This window comes from Rhinatrema bivittatum, chromosome 3 (genome assembly GCF_901001135.1).
Source record: "Rhinatrema bivittatum chromosome 3, aRhiBiv1.1, whole genome shotgun sequence".
Classification (NCBI taxonomy): Eukaryota; Metazoa; Chordata; class Amphibia; order Gymnophiona; family Rhinatrematidae; genus Rhinatrema; species Rhinatrema bivittatum.
In genome coordinates this window covers 518,345,879-518,367,259 of record NC_042617.1, presented here as the reverse complement: position 1 = coordinate 518,367,259, position 21,381 = coordinate 518,345,879, and the positions used below count along the sequence as shown (strand labels likewise).

The 21,381-nt window shown below is 44.1% G+C and overlaps 1 long non-coding RNA gene across 1 annotated transcript in view; it reads right to left on the bottom strand.

Annotated features, from left to right (window-relative positions):
* LOC115088851 overlaps positions 1-21,381 on the bottom strand; it is a 106,437-nt gene that overhangs the window by 37,566 nt on the left and 47,490 nt on the right. Inside the window, exon 2 of the long non-coding RNA XR_003855933.1 lies at positions 19,998-20,134. This is a non-coding gene — a long non-coding RNA (uncharacterized LOC115088851). The remainder of the gene's footprint in view (positions 1-19,997; positions 20,135-21,381) is intronic.

Here is a 21,381-nt window from a genome sequence, read left to right as displayed (position 1 = left end):
TATGAAAGTGGCAGCTATTACGATACTGCCTAAACCTGGAAAAGATCCGGCAGAACCAGGGTCCTATCGCCCTATTTCATTGCTCAATCAGGATATTAAGGTGTATGCCAAAATTTTAGCAAACCGATTAAAATTTGTGCTGCCGGACCTTATATCCCAGGAACAGACTGGCTTTGTGTATGGCAGACGCCCGGTGTCGAATATTCGCCGCCTACTGGTTGCTTTGGAGAGCTGTCACCGTAAGGGTGTGGTCGACCCTTTGTTGGTGAGTTTTGACGCTGAAAAAGCGTTCGACCGGGTGGCCTGGCCCTATCTCTTCGTTGCGCTGGAGAAATTGGGTTTTTCGGGACCCTTTCTCGCAGCCGTTAAATTGCTGTATCGAGACCCCAAGGCTTTCATTTGTATCAATGGCTCCACGTCTCCCTTATGTACCTTGGAAAGGGGTATGAGGCAGGGCTGCCCCCTATCTCCCCTTCTTTATATATTATCTCTGGAACCATTAACTCAAAAAATTTGTCAATCCTCCCTCATCACAGGTATCACAACAGGCCCTATTGAACAAAAAATGATGTTATTTGCTGATGACATGCTAATGTTGCTTTCTAATGCCAGGCAGACCTTACCTGTCCTTCTTGAGATGATACAGACCTTTGGCACTTTCTCGGGACTGAAACTCAACCTTACTAAATCTGAAGCCTTAGATATTACAGGGTCCCTTCAATCTAGCTGGCCGGATTTCCCGTTACTTTGGGCCCAAGACACGATTAAATATCTGGGGATCAAAATACATAAAGACCCTATGCACTGGTACCTCTGCAATATTACTCCTTTATTGAAATCCTTCCAATTAAAAGTACAGAGTTGGAGGCCACTCCCACTATCCATTTCTGGCAGAATAGCCTTGGTAAATATGATCCTACTTCCTAAGCTATTATACATTTTACAGATGGTTCCCTTTTACCTGAAATCCAAGGACATACGTCTGTTATACAGGATATTGGGTGCTTTTTTCTGGAACTTTAAGAAGGCCAGGATTGCCTTTGCTACTTTAATAGCTCCTAAATCGGAGGGTGGTATGGGAGCAGCGAACCTAAGATACTACAATATTGCTTGTTTATTACCTACTTTACGGAAATGGCTGGGTTATAGCGTTCCATCGGAAATCCTACGACTGGAACAGGCAGCATACCATCCGAGACATTTAGCATTTTTATTACACTCCCCCGGTGGGACCCTTCCCAGGTATATATCCCAGGGTCTAGTCGTGGGGGGACTAAGAAATTGCTGGAAATTTCTTAGACAATTTTTGCATCTTGAATGGAAGGTATCCTATTGTTTGCCATTACTGAACAATCCAGATCTACCAGCGGGTATACCTGCTAAAACCCTGACACGATTTCAAGCGAAGGGAATTGTTGACCTGCTCCCATTCATGGATTTACAAACTAACAATATCCGATCATTTACGTATTGTTGTACTAACTTAGATTTTTTTCCCTCTGATTATCTTACCTACTTACAAATTCGTAGTTACATTCAGCATGCTGTGCTATCTTGTAAAAGGGCAATCACTAATGGTCCATTTCAGAGATTTCTACACATTAGTGGACTTAAAGTGGTTAAACTTTCCATGTATTACAGATTTTTACATGAGTCCTCCCAATATGCTATATACGCTAGCAGTTCTGCTGCCTGGTCTAAAGACTTGGGGTGCGAAAGTACCCAAATTGTTCAGAAGGCAGCCCTGAGTGTGTCCATGCGAGAACTGCACTTTAGGGTAACTCATAGGCTGTTACTTTGGCCACGGCGGGCTTTCCTAGCTGGGATTGCACCGTCAGGGGCATGCCCTAAATGCTCACAGGTTAATGCCTCTCTGTTGCATTGTTTATGGGACTGTGCGGTAATACAACAATTTTGGACACTGATATCCAGATATTTTTCAGAGCATCTCTCCGCGAGCTTTTGTCTGCTGGGAATCCACCCTACTTCCGAGGCCACACGAGTACAGTGGACGTTACTACTTCATAAAGGCTGCTTGATGGCCCTTAGAATTATTCTACGCCATTGGATTTCCACGTCATCCCCGTCTCTGCAAGAGAGGAAAGATGCAATGTTGGACCTTTATCTTCTAGAGCGTAAATCGTTCCCAATGTCTTCCCAGACACAGTGGACTAAGCTCAATAACATTTGGTCTTCAATCCTTCAGACATTACCTTTAAGTACCGCAGATTTGGCTCACTAAACTGGACGGCGAGCCTGGGTTGCTCTCTGCTTTCTGGGTGCTACATAATGCCTCTAGCTTTTACCCCCATTAGTGTATTCCTTGTTAGTAGTGGGCCCCACTTAGGTACCTCCATTTATCTTATATCATGACCCTGCTGGTTGTGGTAATATTTTATTATGAATCTGCACTATCCTACCTTGTGGTCTGATAGCTATGACCCAGTGGCTACACGCCTATCCCATTGTACTTCAGCATTCGTTATCTAATAGTAGTCGTTTGGACAAGCGAACCCCTGAGTGGCCGTGGGATAGGGGGAGGGAGGGATGACGTGCCTTTACCATGATGTATATTGCATAATGTTATACCTGAGTGTACTGCATTATTGTTCAGCAAAGTTGTTCAGTTCTTACATATCCTCGCTAACTTGCTTTATCGTTATCATTGGTTCACTCGGGTGCGTGTCCTCACCCTATTGCTGGTCTAGTGTTTATAGTTTCGGTTTCGGACCATTTAACTTTAGTGATATGTACCTCGTTTTTCTTTACTTGTATCACTCTTATGAAAACTTAATAAAAATGATTACAAACAAAAAAAATGCCATCAATGTGGCAATTAGTAGGTATGTGCACCCCTAAAAATTGTTTCGTTTCATTTTTGTAAGGATTTCCTGGTTTCTGTTTGTTTAATATTTATTTTGGCTCAGTACACTTGCTGAACTGAAACAAACATAAAAAAAACAAAGCACCTCAAAACAAAAACTGAAACAGGGCTCCCTAGACCCCTCTGACCACCCCTCTGCCCTCCCCCCTCCCCCCCAAACGTTCCCAGAGCCATGAACCTCCCTGGCCCTCAGACTTGTGCATTTTGACATCACTATGGTGCTGGTCTCAGGGGCAGCTGGTGTCATTGTGTTGTATAGTCTTACAATTCACCATACAAAAAAAAACCTTTCAAATTCTGTTGAAGGTCTTAAACACCATGGCTAATCCCTTAAATTTAATTCTGGTTTTGATAAGTAGCCAATGAAGGCCATCCAAACAAAAGTAATGTGCTGGTGTGCATCTGCTTCCAACAATAATCTTGCTGTGGTATTTTTGATCAACTGTAGACATTGCAGACTCTTCTGTGGCAACCACAACTAGAGCAGATTACAGTAATCTAAATGAGAATTTATCACTGTATAGATAATGCGGGCAAATGTTTATGAGAAAAATACAGCCAAATCTGTCAAAGTAGGTGAAAGAAATAAGATTTTATGACTGACAAGATCTGGGCATCCAAAGTCAAGTTGATATCCAGTACTGCTCACAGGCTAAGCATCCCATCCTGTACTGCCAAGATTTGCCATCATTCCTGACAACCAGGCATGGTACTATGCAGTCCTTCTTCTCAAACCCACAATGACTAAAATTTGCCAAGATTTAACCTTAGTCTGAGCTCTTAAGCAGCCCAAAACCCTCTGCAAACATAAATTAAGGCATTCCAAGGACTACATTTCCTGTACTACAAGTGTTGTCTTTCAAAAAGTAATTTGCAAAAATGGATTTCCTGTTTTAGGTCCTGTTTACTATGACTTTTTCACTTATTCTGAGGGTAATTTTCAAAGGGACATTTGCGGGTAAAACAGCACTTTACCCTTCAGAAATGGCCCTTTTTGAAAAGTGCCCAGCTGAGATACATGACATTTTAAGTACATTAGGGATAGGTATTTGAGGTTAGAGTCTGAGTTTATGTACATAATTTAGATTTTGAGAAGTATGATGGTAACTTACAAATGGGTGTGCAGGCACCCATTTACATGTGTGGTTTGGCATGCACCCAGAGATGTGGCAAATTTCCAACATATTCACACATATGTGCATATGTTTTAAAATAGCCTGGGCATGGACATCTGTGGGCCTAATTTTGCAAGTGGGTGCTCATAAAATCGGGTTTCAGCCATGCAAGTGGAGGAATTTTATAGCCATGACCAGTTTCACCAGTTCATCCACCAGTTCACCCAGTCTAGAGCTAGGTCCTCCAAACCTCCCTGGCTCTTTAGCCTGTACTCCCCCCAATTACCCCAGGCCCCTTAAGCCCCTCGAGGATGTCTGTATTTTGTTTTTAACTTACACCTCCTCCATACCATACATCTACAATCAACTCAACCAACCAAACCCAGGCACGAAAGAAAAAGTATCTACAACTAGCATCAACCATATTCATTATAATTCGGAACTTATAAGAAGTAATGATAGAATCCCTCCTTTATGATAAATTAATACTATTACTGTTACTTCCCTTTTTTCCCTTTTCCTCCCTTTTTCACCCTACCATCTTCCCCTTCCTTCCATTCCCCCCCCCCCCATTATTACTTTTTTGTAACTATGTATAATTTATCTGTTTTTGTTTGACCTTGTAAACCGTTATGATGGCTGAACCGAATGACGGTATATAAAAATGAATAAATAAAAATAAATAAATACCAGAAATAAATTTATGCTATGGATTGGAACTGGGCACACACCCAGGCACATAGGTATTTGTACTCACATCTCTTGGCCATGCCACGCCCGTACCATGCCAACACCACGCCCCTTTTTCTCCAACGTGAGATGCGCGCACATTGGCACATGAGCATGCATATCTGCCCACTTTATAAAATCGGGTGGACATGCGTATGTGCTAGATGCACGCCCATCTCCCGATTTTGGCGCTCCATCTCTTTTAAAAGCCCAGCATGCATTTTAATTAGGGGATGCACAAATAAGTTGAGCTTGCCTGTGTTGAGCAGATTTTAAATGCCGCCTGGATACTTGCGTATCTCCTGCAGCGCGCACATCTCCAAAGTTTTTAAAAGGGGGCAGGGCTTAGGCGTTGTCTAGGTGGGGCACGAGTGTTTCGAGCTGTGACCCAGAGATGTGCATATAAATATTTATGCGCCCCAGTGTGGCCGAGGTACGCTGCCATGTAAATATACTTCAGCTATGGAGGAGATATAAGTTATAAAATAAAGAAAACTAGGCAAATCTTTGGGGTTTTAAGGGTCAGGGCTAACTGGGGGGGAGTGAAGGCTATTAAACTAGGGGGGGGGGGTTTGGAGGACCTGGCTCTTAAATGGGTAAACTGGGGATGAACTGGTAAAACTGAGAATGGCGTCAGCGTGTGCCCTTTTTAAAATCAGCCATCTTGCGCAGTAGAAGCGAGGTTTGCATACCCTTGTATCCACCCACTTAAAATTCGGTGCACATGTGTGCACAGCCAGGCTATTTTATAATGTGCGCATATACACACACAAATCATAAAACAGTCGCATCCCTGGGCGTGGGCCAATGTATGTGTGGAAATGTGTGCTGGTTTGAAAGTTACCGTGCCTGAGAATAAATGTCCTCAGAAACTTTCCCTGTACAACGTAGCAGGTGTGAATTTGTGCGGATAGTTTTTGTGGAATAATTTTCTAAGGAATCTTATGTGTGATATGTTTGCTTTGAAAATTACGCCCTTTGGGCCAGATTTTCAAAAGCATTTACTCGAGCAAAACTGGTTTTTGCTCGAGTAAATACACTTTACTCAAGTAAGTGGGCTTTTCAAAATTGCTACAATATATGCCATTGAATTGTCCATAGGATTTACTCAAGTAAGTGCACTTTACTCGAGTAAATAGCTTTTGAAAATTGCTACGATAGTATGTCACATTTACATGCGTAACTCCTTTGAAAATTACCCCCTTTGTGTTTATAGAAAAGATTTAAAGGTGAATTTTCAAAACCTTGTGTGTAAAAATTGGCATATATATGTGTAAACAGCATGTACTCTTGTATATGCTTCTTTTTTTTTTTTTTTTTATAAACCTCATGCATGTGTACATAAGGATTTGCAAGTAAATTTATGTACGCAAAAAAGGGGGCAATCTAGGGGCATTCTGGGGCAGGGCCAACATTTACACGTGTAAACTGCTATTTCATAAGAGATTTGCATGTGTAGACTTGGCAGCTTACTTGCGTATATTTACACCTGCCTTTATCTGGAGTAAGAGATAGTAAACATCTTTAATGTGAAATACTGACTGGGTGGGCTATCTGGGTGAACTGGGAGGAGTTCATGATAAAGAACCAGAAGGGGCTCGGTCTCAGATAGACTTGTCAAACTGGTGGACAAATTGGTAAAACTAATAATTTAATTGAAGCATGCATGTTGGAAAATCTGCCAACTAACATGCATAAAAGCTGACTTACCAGAGGAAGTGCATGCAAACTATGCATGTAAAATCTCCCTGCGTATACTTTTAAAGTAGGAAGTAAAAATGCATGCACAGAGCAGTTGCATACCACTTAGCTGGATAAACTCAGACTAATTCGGCTAAGTAACAGCAAAGCTGCTACTTAGTTGATAAGTCTTCAACACGCTACTTATTCAGATAATTAAGTTGGATAAGTTTCAAATAAAGCTACTTATCCAGCTAAGTAACTCTATTTGAGACCTATCCTGGATATCTTATTTAGCTATATGAGTATCACTTTTAAGATTTATCTAAGGAGCAGCAAAACTACCAGTTAGCTGGATAAATCAGAATTTATCCGTATCACTAGAATATCTATTCTCACACATCTTTTACATATACGCATTTTTCATAATCTGTGCGTATATGATCCGTGCAGGTTATAAGATACTGGGTACATCTGCATGCAGCCATATACACATGCACACGCAGGTCTTTTAAAGTTATCCTCATAATAAATAAGGGTAGTTTGGTATAATGGCAAAGTGATTCCCTTGTTATGAACTCTGCAATAACAGCAACAGTGTTCAGGTTAGGTCCTCCCTCAGGATCCTGCTCATTGGTTCACTGAACGTGAAAGTGCTGTTTAAGTAATTCTCAAAGAGGGGTCTAAATGAAGCGCACCTCTTCCTTTTAATAAATGAATCATCATCATCCCAACTGCAGTATTTCTACTAACACCATTGGGAATTTTATCTTGTTCCTTTAACCACTGGAGATTACTGGTGGAAATCAATAGAAAAATAAGTTATATATGCTGATTTACTAATGAGAGCAGATGGCAAGGATTACGTGGTTTTCCAAGAAAGCATATATAGAAATAGGGCAAATACTGTTAGAGACTAATGGAAAAGCTGAGATGTTATTTAAATGTTAAAAAAAAAAAAAGTGCACAAACAAACTTAAGAACACTCCTTGTCAGCAACAGCTCCTCCCTCGGGCTTTGAATTAGGTGCAAATTTGAAAGTTTCTATGTTTACAAACTTCCTGATGAACTGAAACTACATAATCCTGTTTAAATCTTGCCTGCTAAACCTACCTGTGTATGTATCTCTTTATTTAAAGTCCTGAAGCATAAATTGCCAGCTCTGACACTCCCACCCATGAAGCATAAGGGTGTCCATGGTAAGCAAAGTTTTCTGCCCAGAGAAATATTTTGAATTAAAAAGATTCCGTTTAAAAGTACTGGATTTCAGTGTATTGTATTTGGCTTACATTTTTGTCAAGGCCCCCAGTTTCTATGATAGGGTGGGGGTAGATTTTGTAACAAGGATTAGAAAGTTCAAGAGTAGAGTTTGATATTATGCAGCACATTTACATAAATTTCCATCGGTGTTATACCGCATGTGCGCATTGAATACTAATTTATTGAAAACGTGTGGATTTTTAAACATTTTCTTAACTTTGTTGTATATATACTGATGTTTTTAAGAACATAAGAAGGTAAGATGTGCCCTGCTGGATCAGACCAAGGTCCACCGAGCACAGCATCCTGTCTCCGACAGTGGCCAGTTCAAGTTACATGAACCTGGCAGATTCCCAAAAAGTAGATCTATTTTTTTTTAACTCACTCCCAGGGATAGCAATAACTTTCTTTAGTCTTCCTGGCTAATATGTTGTGGACTTTTCCTCCAGGAACTTATCCAAACCTCTTTTAAGCCCCATTATGACAGTCATCTTGACCATGTCCTCTGCCACAAATTCCACAGCTTGCATGTGTGCTGAGTGAAAAAGTACTTTCTATAATTTGTTTTAAACTTGCTGGTTGTTAAACTGCTCCCTTGTTTTAGTATTTTTCAAAAGGGTAAATAAGCATCCTTTATATATCCGTTTCACCCTACTCATGATTTTATAAACTTCTATTATGTCCCCTCTCAGCTGGCTCTTTTCCAAGCTGAAAAACCCTAACCTGTCATTTCATCCCCTTTATCAATTTTTGTCACTTTCCTCTGCATTTTTTCTAGTTCTGCTATGTCTTTCTTGAGATGGAGGCGACCAAAGCTGCACATAATACTCAAGGCAAGGTCGCACCATGGATTGATACAGGGACAATATGATATTTTCTGTTTTATTCTACATTCCTTTTCAGATCATTCCTAACATTGTTTGATTTTTCGACTGCTGTCGTGCACTGAGCAGAGGATTTCAATGTATTGTCCACAAGGACTCTGAGGTCCTTCTCCTGTCTGATGATGCTTAAAATGGAACCCAGCATTGTGTACCTGTAATTGGGATTATTTTTCCTTACGTGCATCATTTTTCATTTTTCCACACTGAATTTTATCTGCCATTCAGATGCCCAGTCTCCCAGTTTCACAAGATCCCTTCTGCAGTTCCTCAGCTGTTTTAACAACTTTGAATAATTTTCTGTCATCTGCAAATTTGATCACCTCACTTTTTCAGATCATTTATGTCTACGTTAAACAGCACAGGTCCCAGTACCAGTCCCTGCAGTATTTCACTAATGACTTTTCTCCATTTGAAAAACTGACTATTTACTCCCCTCCTCTGTTTCCTTTCTTTTAAGCAGTTATTGGTCCACAATAGGACACTGCCTCCTATGCCATGACGGTTTAATTTCTTGAGGATTCTCTTGGAAGATTTTGTCAGATGACTTCTGAAAATCCAAATACACTATTCCATGCTAGAGCCAGGAAAATGTGTAATCCTCTTGATAGCTTTCCTATGACCATGGTTTCAGATTAGAATGTCAGGATTTGATGTTTCCTTCTTTAAAGTGTTTCTTTCATAACACAAGAAATAGTATGAGACTGTCCAGAAGAAGAAATTTTGAATCATGAATTAAAAACTTACCATGGTTACTAACTCATGAAAACATTTTAACTGATGGTTTGGCTAGATTTTTGCTGACAACTTTTTTTTTTTCACAGAAGCAAGTGTTACCTAGTGTGAAATCATGCAAAATAAACAAATAATCCCATGATGATTTAGCGCTGCTCTCTTTTTAATCTATCACATGCCATGTTCTCACCGTAGACCTGTTTGCTACACAGTCAGGCCGATATTATAAAGTGCTCATTACATGCAAATGCATGTCGATGAGGCTATTAGTTATGAATCAGGGCAGGCGTTAATTTCTGAGCAGCCTGAAAAAGTGTACAGAAAAGCATAAAATACTGCTTTTCTGTACCTTCTCCCACTTAATATCCTAGCGATATTAAGTCAGAGGAATCAAAAATGTTTAAAAATAAATAAATAGAAAATAATTTTAAAAAAATGTGCCAGCCAGTCAGGTTCGGAAAACGGATGCTCAATTTTACCGGCTTCCATTTTCTTAACCCATGGCTGTCAGCAGGTTTGAAAACCGATGCTTGTAAAATTGAGCGTGCGATTTCTGAACCCGCTGACAGCCACCTCTCCTGGGTTTCCTCTAATAAGGAGGCACTAGGGTTGCGTTATTGTCCCTAGCACCTCCTTTTTGGTGCGACCTCTCATTTAAATACAGGATCACGTGCCCAAGATAGGTGGCTGGGAGCACGTTGGGAGAGCGGGTGCTCACCATTGAGTACCCATTTTCCTGCACTCTTAGGGCCATATTTTCAAAGGAGTACGAGCGTACCCCCTGAAAACCTGGCCCAAACACCCCCTGTGCACGCCGAGCCTATGTTGCATAGGCTTCCGGCGCGCGCAAAGCCCCGGGACGTGTGTAAGTCCCAGGACTTTCCTGGGGGGGGGGGGGGCGTGTAGGGGGGCATGTCACGATCCGTGCGTCATTGGGGAGCATGACGCGGCCAGCGCAACATCTGGGGGCGGTGCCGCGGGTGTGGTTTCGGCCCGGGGGCGTTCCAGGGGTGTGGCTGTGGCCTCCGGACCAGCCCCCGGACCGAACATGGCGCACGGCAGCTGGCCCGGCACGTGCAAAATTACGCCTGCCATGTGCAGGCGTAACTTTCGCGACAGAGGTGGGGGGGATTAGATAGGGCCGGGAGGATGGGTTAGGTAGGAGAAGGGAGGCGGAAGGAAAGTTCCCTCCGAGGCCTCTACGATTTTGGAGCGGCCTCGGAGGGAACGGAGGCAGGCTGTGCGGCTTGGCACGCGCAGGCTGCCGATTTTGGGCAGCCTTGCGTGCGCCGACCCCGGATTTTAATGGATGCGCGCGGCTACACGTGTATCTATTGAAATCCCACGTACTCTTGTTCGCGCCTAGTGCGCGAACAAATTTATGTGTGTGCGCAAGTTTATGAAATCTACCCCTTAATGTATTGGCCTGAGTGTGATGTTACAAATCAATGTTTGGCCCACTTTGCAAGCAACTTTTCTTTTAAAATACCACAAGAGCACGTCCACACTGTAGAAATATTGGGCTAATGTTTTTATGGGTATGAAATCATTTTTACAAGCAAGTCATTTTTCACTGACTGTCAGTAAGTCACTGATGGCCCACAACCCTCAGCCTCACCTCTGAAGCTAAGTCTCAATATGACCTAGAGCAGGTCTATTTGATAGTAATTTTCAAACAGTCCATCTGGTAGCAAACTCCATGGGAAACTTTGTAACCGTGAACCTTGTACCTAATTTCCCTTAGAAACTTGCCCACTGATAAAAGGCCCCACAAACTATGTACCTGATTTTTCTGCTGGTGGGTTTTTGATGGCAAACAATAGGGATGTGAATCGTTTTTCGACGATTAAAATTATCGTCCGATAATTTTAATATCGTCTTCAACCGTTATGGAACACAATACAATAGAGATTCTAACGATTTATCGTTATAAATCGTTAGAATCGTGAGCCGGCACACTAAAACCCCCTAAAACCCACCCCCGACCCTTTAAATTAAATCCCCCACCCTCCCGAACCCCCCCAAATGACTTAAATAACCTGGGTGTCCAGCGGCGGTCCGGAACGGCAGCGGTCCGGAACGGGCTCCTGCTATTGAATCTTGTTGTCTTCAGCCGGCGCCATTTTCCAAAATGGCGCCGAAAAATGGCGGCGGCCATAGAGCAACACGATTCCACGGCAGGAGGTCCTTCCGGACACCCGCTGGACTTTTGGCAAGTCTTGTGGGGGTCAGGAGGCCCCCCCCAAGCTGGCCAAAAGTTCCTGGAGGTCCAGCGGGGGTCAGGGAGCGATTTCCCGCCGCGAATCGTTTTCCGTACGGAAAATGGCGCCGGCAAGAGATCGACTGCAGGAGGTCGTTCAGCGAGGGTTCATCGACTGCAGGAGGTCGTTCAGCGAGGGTTCCGGCACCTCGCTGAACAACCTCCTGTAGTCGATCTCCTGCCGGCGCCATTTTCCGTACGGAAAACGATTCGCGGCGGGAAATCGCTCCCTGACCCCCGCTGGACCTCCAGGAACTTTTGGCCAGCTTGGGGGGGCCTCCTGACCCCCACAAGACTTGCCAAAAGTCCAGCGGGGGTCCGGAAGGACCTCCTGCCGTGGAATCGTGTTGCTCTATGGCCGCCGCCATTTTTCGGCGCCATTTTGGAAAATGGCGCCGGCTGAAGACAACAAGATTCAATAGCAGGAGCCCGTTCCGGACCGCTGCCGTTCCGGACCGCCGCTGGACACCCAGGTTATTTAAGTCATTGGGGGGGGGGTTCGGGAGGGTGGGGGATTTAATTTAAAGGGTCGGGGGTGGGTTTTAGGGGGTTTTAATGTGCCGGCTCACGATTTTACGATTTTTCACGATATTTTACCCCCCCAAACGGCAACAATACGATTCCCTCCCCCTCCCAGCCGAAATCGATCTTTAAGACGATCGAGGACACGATTCACATCTCTAGCAAACAACATACACAGATTTGAAAATCCAATCTAGTTGTGTTATTTTCCAACCCTGCCCTAAACATCGCCCTGGGAATGCTTCTCTTCAACCGAGTTAAAAGTACACCTGCTGTAGAAGCCCACATATCCTTTAAGGCAGTGAATTTATTTGCTTCTTACCCAGGTAGATAGCTTTAAAAACTGTCCTTCCATCTCCCACTACCTCTAGGACCTATTTGAAAACCACACTGTTGCCTTATTTGGTGTTGCAACTGTCCCTTCCCGACGGCTTCACTCTGCCTACCTTTCTTTCTTTGCACCTCCTCTCGCTATGGATGGACACCTAGCTGCCGCGGCGTCTGTTTGTCGTCCTCTCCGGCATCCCCGGACCGGCTTGGGCGCTGCCTCTCACCGTGCTCGGCTGGTACCTTAGGGTGCGTGCTCCGCGTGGCCCTCACTCTTATTTCCTACTTGGCAAGTTGCCCGCATATTTAAAGCCTACGATGTTTGCTAGCCTTTGAGTTAGCAAGGGGGTATCTTACAGATGGGATTCACTCTCCGTACTCAGCTACTCTGTCTCTCCAATCTTCCACTGGACTCCTATCGCTAACGGGGTACCCACTCCTCGGGGGCCTCACTTCCTATCCTGGGGTTCTCCATACTGGGGCTTTGTGCATATTCCACTGTACTCATTATTCTCAGTTCTTTCCACTACAGCACTGCTACCGGAGGAGTTGCTGTTCCAGCGCCTGAGGGATACTAGCCCAGCCGGGCTACTTCTGCTGCTCACTACTGCCACCTCTGGTGGCTTCACCACATTGTCTAATAAAAGATCAATCTCTGTGTTTGTGTGTCCTAAGCTGAGCCTGACCTGTGGCCCCTCGTGGGACTTCCCCCCGTGGGCATGGTCAGCTGCCACAGTGTCCAAGGGTCCACCCAAACCTCACTAATTATAACATTTGGCTTGTTGTGCTAGTGTGCCAACTCATATCTCTCTTCAATTTCTATGAAAGCCATTATTTTTAAACATACAAGTGCAGACAGGCACAGAGAAAAAAAAGCTGATTTAAATATAAAGTTCAGAATTTGTTCATTCTTCAAATGATGTCATTAAACAATAGGACAGTTGTTGTCTATTAGAGATGTGCATTCATTCAAAATGAATGTGCAAAATGCAACAAATAAGGGCAATTAATTTCATTTAGGATAGCCCTGAAACATTTCGCGGGTCCCCCCAATGAAACAAACCTTATTTGTTGCATTTGTTTAAATGAATGCATCAAGCCTAGGAGTAGGCCTGAGGCCTTGCCTAGGGCGTAGGCCAAGGCCCAAAGCAGGGGCCACAGCCTTCACCTAAGCATAACACTGGTGCCTTGGCCTATGCCTGACCTAATGCCAGGGCTTTGGCCAAGATCCAAGCACCCCCCCAAATAATCACTTACCTGATCTGTCAGGTATCTTCAAAAGTGGCCAGGCCAGGTAAGTGGAGGCCTGAGAGGATCCTGGCCCCACATTTTTCCAGCAATTATCCTCTTTTTTTCTTTTTACCTTCTTCAATTGACACCGTCCACTGGGGTTGTGCCAAAGTTAATTAAATCAGGCGCATTCACCCCAGCGGATGGCACCATTTTGATGTACAGCATTGCAGACAGTGTCAGTTGAAGAAGAAAAAAAAGAAGAGGATATCTTCAGAGTTATTCTTAGGCCTGAGCTCCACATCTGGGCCTGACCGTAGGCCGAGGCCCAGGTGTCAAGACCTGGCCTCCAGGCCCAGCCCCGGTATCAGGCCTGGGTCTGGGGTGAGGCCTGGGTGTCAGGACCCGGCCTCCAGGTTGGGCTAAGACTCAGGCATCAGGACCTGACCTCTGGGCTGGGCCCCGGCATCAGGCCTGAGTCCGAGCCAAGGCCCCGGTGTTGGGACCCAGCCTCCTAGCCGGGCCGCAGCCACAGTCCTGGCTTGGGCTCCAGCCTAGACCAAGGCCACTGTGACCTACTGCTTCCTCAGCCTACACAAGGCTGAAGCTTCAACCTAGGCCTAGTCCTTGCCAGCAGATCCCCACTGGACTGGGTAAGTGGGGGCTGGGGTGCCCTGGCCCCGGCATTTTTCCTGGTGGGTGGGAGGGAGGGACAGGAGGCTTGGGAGGTCCCATTTTTATAGTCTTTTTTTTTTTTTATGTTTGTTGCATTTTTTCACATGAATGAAACGAATCACACATTCCACAAACTGAAATTCATTATATAAAACCTCCAGAAAACAATCTGAAAAATGAAAACTTTTTTCTTTTACCTCCAAGCCCCTATTATCTATTAGTCAATTGTCTGCAGCTATCAGCTCTAGAAAGAAAGGTCTCTGTACTGTATAGCAACTGAGTGTATGAAGAAGTACTAATATTAGTTGAGCACCAGGTGAATCAAAAGATTTTAAAATTTTTTTATTTTAAACAAGTTATTAGAGGCCTCTTAAGCATCAGAATCCCAAAAGGATTCTATTAATTATCATGAAATTATCTTCCCAGCTCTGATTCAGTAAAAGGGCCAAGTTGCCTTAGGATTCAAAGCTGAGATCCAAGCCAGAACACAGTTGATTCATCCATCTTTGATTGTAACCATGTCTGTTGTAAGTGAAGTCTGCTGTATTTCTACAGCCTTTACTGACAATACAGAGGTCAATATTCAAAACCCATTTAGAAATATAACTCAAATGTTATCTGTGGAAATAACTAGTTTTGCCATATTCAGTCACTTATCTGGCTAATTCATAGCCTGATAGATCAGAAGCAGCAATGGAAGCACCAGGGGCAAGTACTGTATCTACTGTACCTCCCAGCAGCAGTTTTGTGAGTGTTGGGGGGAGGTGAAAGAGTCTGGTGGGTGGGGGGCCTTGCTGGCCCATTACTGTTATGCTGAACAGATGGGAGGTAAATCACACACAAAAGAAGAGCTTATTTTTCTATAATTGTTTTTTCAACATTTTATTTATGCAACCACATGTTTAACAACTATCTAGACAATTAAAATTTATCTAACTCACACACACCCTCTCATACATTCAGCACACATATCACATAAAACCAAATAGGTACACATTTCAGACTTATATTGTTAAAGAAATTATAAGAATTACAATGAGTTGTTAATTCATGATTAATTCAGATAAGTCATCCATGAAATGAATCATGTATTAAATTTATCCAATAAACACATATTCTTTATAAAAAAAACACATGATTGTCAAAAGACAAGTCCGAATGTCTGACAAAGATCTTTGTTTCACCCTCTTATCCTGAGGGCTTCCTCAGGGACTGACTCAAAATGGAAAAATCTTCAGTAACAGAAATCTTCAATAATAAGACAACTTCAACGTAATCAATTGATCATACACCTTCCTTTATCACTATAACTACTCCAACCACTGTAAACAGGAGGAGGAAACGTAGATGTCTTTCATTATCAAATTCAACAAACGTCGAGTTGCTTCACCCTAATTCGGGTATCCATGAATGTCTACACCATATGGAATCCTCCACAAAGTGCTAATGCAAAGATGCAAAATGCAATAACAAACGATTCTCATGTGTTCTAAAGTGCAAATATCAAGCCATGTCCACTACCCAGCTAATTAAATATTGACTTCACAATCGTAACCCTTTGCTGGGGTTTTGTTGGATCCCCTAGGGCCATAAAAGAATTTAATGGTCAGGGCCATCCTTCCCCTGCTTTCTGCACTTCCCAGAGAGTGGGATCTTTCTGACATGTGTGTATCTTTCTGGTGTGGTGTTCTCCTCAAGGACAGATAGGCTGGACTCAGACTGGTTGTTCAAATCATATTTGCTGATTATTTCCAAAAGGTCAATCACTGTCCCACAAACATTCAACAAATTAGACTGTACAATTGAACTATTTACATGGTGTCTCGACTAGGGTGCTAGTGTCCTTCTCTCCAGCTCTTGGGGGGGGGGGGGGGCAGCTTACCACTGCCTACTCACTATGCAACGGCCCAGTAGAGGGCTATAGTTACACAATGTTAGGTTCTTAGTTACCATCCAGGAAAGAGATCTAGGTGTTATACTGGACAAGACACTGAAACTGTTGGCTCAGTGTCCTGTGGCAATCAAAAAAGCAAACAGAATATTAGGAATAATTAGGAAGGGAATGGCAATTAAAACAATGGATGTCATAATGCTTCTGTATCACTCCACGGTGAGAATGCATCTTAAATAATGTGTGCAATTCTGGTCGCTGCATCTCAAAAAAGATATAGTTGCACTGAAGAAAGTGCAGAGAAGGGCGACCAAAATGATAAGGGGCATGGAATGGCTGCCCGATGAGGAAAGGCTAAAGAAGTTAGGACTGGAGTAGAGACGACTAAAGGGGGTTATGATAGAGGTCTACAAAATAATGAAAGGACTTGAACAGGTTAATGTAAATCACTTATTTACTCTTCAGATAATAGAAAGAGCAGGGGGCACTCCATGAAGTTAGCAAGTAGCTCATTTAAAACAAATCAAAGAAAATTCTTTTTCATTCAGCACATAGTTAAGTCCTGGAAGTCATTGCCAGAGGATATGGTTACAGCAGTTGGTGTAACTGGGTTTAAAAAAGGTTTGGATAAGTTCCTAGAGGAAAAATCCATAAACTGCTATTAATAAATAAGCAATAGTAGCTTGAGATTTATTTAGTATTTGGGTACTTGGGGAGGATTGGCCACTGTTGGAAACAGGATGCTGGGCTTGATGGACCCTTGGTCTGACCCAGTATGGCATATCTTACGTTCTTAATCCTAGGGAGAAGCCCCACACTACAAAAATATCCTACTTGAGTCAAAAGTTCAGTCTTTAGCCCACAGTGTATGTCCTGATCCCTTTGGGGTGGAGATCCGATTGGGAGTCTTCCAACGCTTGATGGTACAATCTTGAAGTCCTCTCAGGGAGAGAGGCCAGATGTTCCAGTTCAGCTCACAACTCTCTATCTCCTTCACCAGGTTGTGCATAGGGGAGTGAAAAAAAACCCCGCCACACGATCAAAAAGGGGAAAAATCCAAAGTCTCTAGCCAAATTATCTCACGCTGGGTTGTGCTGTCACTGGTCTTGCTTCCTCTAAGGAGTAAATGGGATTGTTCACAGGTCTCCAGCCCTTACTCTCAGGATTAGAGGGAGTTGCTCCTTTCCCAAGGCACTGGGTGTTCTCCGGAATAAGAAAGCTTATCAAAATTGGATCAAAATCTACAAAAACCTTAATTCTCTACAACAGGGAGGCAGACCTTCATAGACAGTGGGGTACATTTTCAAAAACAGCGCATGCGCGAACAAAAGTACGCTGGATTTTATAAGATACGCGCGTAGCCGCACGTATCTTATAAAATCCGGGGTCGGCGCACGCAAGGGGGTGCACATTTGTGCAACCTGTGCGCGCCGAGCCCTTCTGCCTCCCCTCACCTTCCCCTCCCTAACCCACCCCCCTGGCCCTATCTAACCCCCCCCCTACCGTTGTCAGCAGATTTACGCCTAACCGAGGCAGGTGTAAATCTGCGCGCGCCAGCGGGCTGCTGGCGCGCCATCTCCCGACCCAAGGGCTGGTCCGGAGGCCTCGGCCACGCCCCCGGACCCGTCCCAAACCGCCCCCTGACCCCGGACACGCCCCCTCCCGCCCAGTTTACGAAGCCCCAGGACTTACGCGCATCCCGGGGCTATGCGCGTTCCAGCGGCCTATGCAAAATAGGCGCGCGAGTGCGCTGCGCGCGTAAATCTGGCTGGATTTACACGCGCAGGGCTTTTAAAATCCGGCCCAATGAGTGTACTGAGGAGGGATCCTCGCTGAATGCAATAAAACCACCAAGCTGGGTTAGTGGGCCCAACTCAGCAGGGGGAAAAGAAAAGCCATTCCTTATTCCTCAAAACCTAACTCTGCCTATGCCCTAGGGAGATCCAATCACAGTCAGCTCAGTTGAGAGACTGAAAGAGAATGGACATCCCATGATGTTACTAGTCCAGATGGCATGGGACCTATGGCCATCTAGTGACAAGCTGAAGGATTGGTCACACAATATTTACCTAGGAATACATAATGCAGACAGTTTTCAAAGGACTTTGCCTGGGTATCTAAGTAGCTATTGGATAAATTCTTTAGGCTGAAACCTTTCCTCCCTCAGTGTCTAAATCTTACTGCAGAATTTCACAAGGTGTCTAGATTTAGCTGCTGGAAAAGAAAGGTTGATATGGCGAGAGGTAAAGTACTCATTGGGAGTTTCTCCTTTGAAAATTAGCTGGCAGGTCTATGGACCTGCAAACAATTTGCAGGATTTAAAAAATTGCCCCAGTATGTAAATACAAGTGGAAATCTGCACAAACAAAATTGCAAAAATGTATTTTTAGGACAGACAGTTCTACCTAGGTAAACCAGTCTTTCCTCCCACAACTTGGGAAGGGATTTCTCCCAGCCCATCTGCCATTCTCTTCCCAAGACAGGGATCCCTGTCTTCTGCTGATACTGTCTCTCTCTCTTCAGAGCTGAGGCAGGGATTTCCAGACTGATTCCGTATCCTTTTCTGGGGCCAAGGATGAAGATCCCTGTCCCTATATTCATTCTTTCTATTCCCAGGTCCTGGGGAGGGCATCCTTAGGCTAATATTGACCTTGTGACACAGGAGGCCAGATACAGGTACCTGGTGGTCCAGTGGGGGTCCCGGGAGTGATCTCCCGCTCCGGGCCATCCTCCCGCTCTCGGGCTGTCGGCTGCCACTAATCAAAATGGCACCGATGGCCCTTTGCCCTTACCATGTTACAGGGTATCCGTGCCATTGGCCGGACCCTGTCACATGGTAGGAGCAGTGGATGGCCGGCACCATCTTGTGCTCTTACCATGTGACAGGGGCTGACCAATGGCACCGGTAGCCCCTGTGACATAGTAAGGGCAAAGGCTATCGGCGCCATTTTGATTACTGGCAGCCGATGGCCCGAGTGCAGGAGATCGCTCCCGGACCCCCGCTGGATCACCAGGGGCTTTTGGCAAGTCTTGGGGGACCCTCCTGACCCTGTCACATGGTAAGGGTAAAGAGCCATCGGCACCATTTTGATTAGTGGCAGCCGACAGCCCGGGAGCGGGAGATCGCTCCCGGGACCCCCACTGGACCACCAGGTACCTGTAAAACGTTTTTTGGGGGGGTCGGGAGGGTGGGGGAAGCTAAGGGGTTAGCTTTAAAGGATAGGGGTGGGTTTTTTGTTTATAGGCTCGGGCACAGCCAATAAACAAAACCGCGATCGGGCCCGATGCAAAAAAACCCACATGTGAATCGGAACCGGAATCCGAACCGATTCCGGTTCCGATTCACATCTCTAGTCAGGCATTTTTCCTTGTGCAGGACACCATCGCTTCAGATTATAGAGAACAGAATGTTTATGCTTCAAAAATGAATTATACACGTTTACTGGTCCTGCAGAGTGTTTGTTTATTCTCATTATAATATAATGAACATTTGTAACTGAAACAATTTTATTAGCATTTAAAAAGAAAAAATAGTAAAATTTCATTTAAAAATACATGGCCTGGCTTTAGGTGTTGCCATATTGTGGCTATAACCTTAACATTCACTGCACCGGACAAACTTTCTTTGCCATAAAAGAAATTGTCCCCTTTTGTTCAGGTATCTTGTCTTAATATTGTATATTGAATCCTTTCAAAAATACTTTAACAATGTGAGTAGGCCACTAACAAAACATTCACATAAACATAGTGAGTTTGCTGTCATTTAGATGCAGTAAACTGAAAACCCTGAATATTTTACTTTACTCACAGTCCTCACAGAGGTTCATTTTGGAGAGATTTCTGCTATTAATCCCATCAAAAGATTCTTCATAGATGGAGCCATTTTCCTTCTCTTCAAATGTATGGAGGTACATAGCCTTATTCTCCATTGCCTTTACAGTTCAGCTGGAAGAGACAGAATCAACAGGTAAGCCGGAGAAAGACTACAGTTTGCACATGATATATTGTTCATCACTAGATGAGCATGAAGCTCATGCCCTACACAGTGGTCTCTAGGAAAATATTCCGATGGTCTAGAAGATGTTTTTTTTCAAAAACACAGCCACACCTCTCAAAATGAAACACAAATCACAAAAGAGGTGGAATACAAAATTCAATTAGAAAATCTTTCAAAAATATAAAAACTAAAAAAATTAAAAAAACTAAGGGCCAGATTTTAAAACCTACGCGTGCGTGGTACATTTGTGCACACTACCCGGCACGCACAAATATACGCCTGATTTTATAACATGCACGCGCAGCCCTTCCCCTACCTGTCCCGCCCCCCAGCCCAATAAAAACAAACAAACCCCGGTACCTTTATTTTGTAAGTTACACCGGCCAACTGCCAGTGCGCGATCCCCCAGCCCAGCGGCAGTGGAGAGGCCTCTGGCCATGCTCCCACCCCACCCCCAGACTGCTCATTTTTTCAAGCCCCGGCCCTTACAAGCGTCCTGGGGCTTTACGCCCGATGCGCAATGCACATAGTCTTTTAAAATCTGCCCCTAAATGAGGAAAGCGGTATCAGAAAAGGCAGTGTACCAAGTTTAATCCACTGTCTCCTCAGGCAGTATCAGTTTAATTTACACCATAGATTTAAATCATGTGCCACAAACCTCAAATTTACAAAAACTACAGAAATCTTTTATTTTATTGTATTTAACAAAAGTCTCACTTACACTGTAAATACTAATTATAAAAATAACTAAGGCACCGTATACTAGGGATGTGAATCGTTTTTTGACGATTTAAAAAATCGTCCGATATTTTTTAAATCGTCAAAAATCGTTAGAGTGCGCGATACAATACAAATTCCCCCGATTTATCGTGAAAAATCGTTAATCAGGTACGGGAGTTATTTGGGGGGAGGGCGGGAAAACCGGCACACCAAAACAACCCCTAAACCCACCCCGACCCTTTAAAACGAATCCCTTACCCTCCCGAACCCCCCCAAAATGTTTTAAATTACCTGGTGGTCCAGCGGGGGGCTCCTGGCATGATATCCCACTCTCGGGCCATCGGCGCCATTTTGGCTGCCAGTAATTAAAATGGCGCCGATGGCCTGATAAAAAAAAACAAACCACCCGACCCTTTAAAACTTACCCCTTAGCCTCCCCCACCCTCCTGACCCCCCCAAAACCTTTTAAAATTAC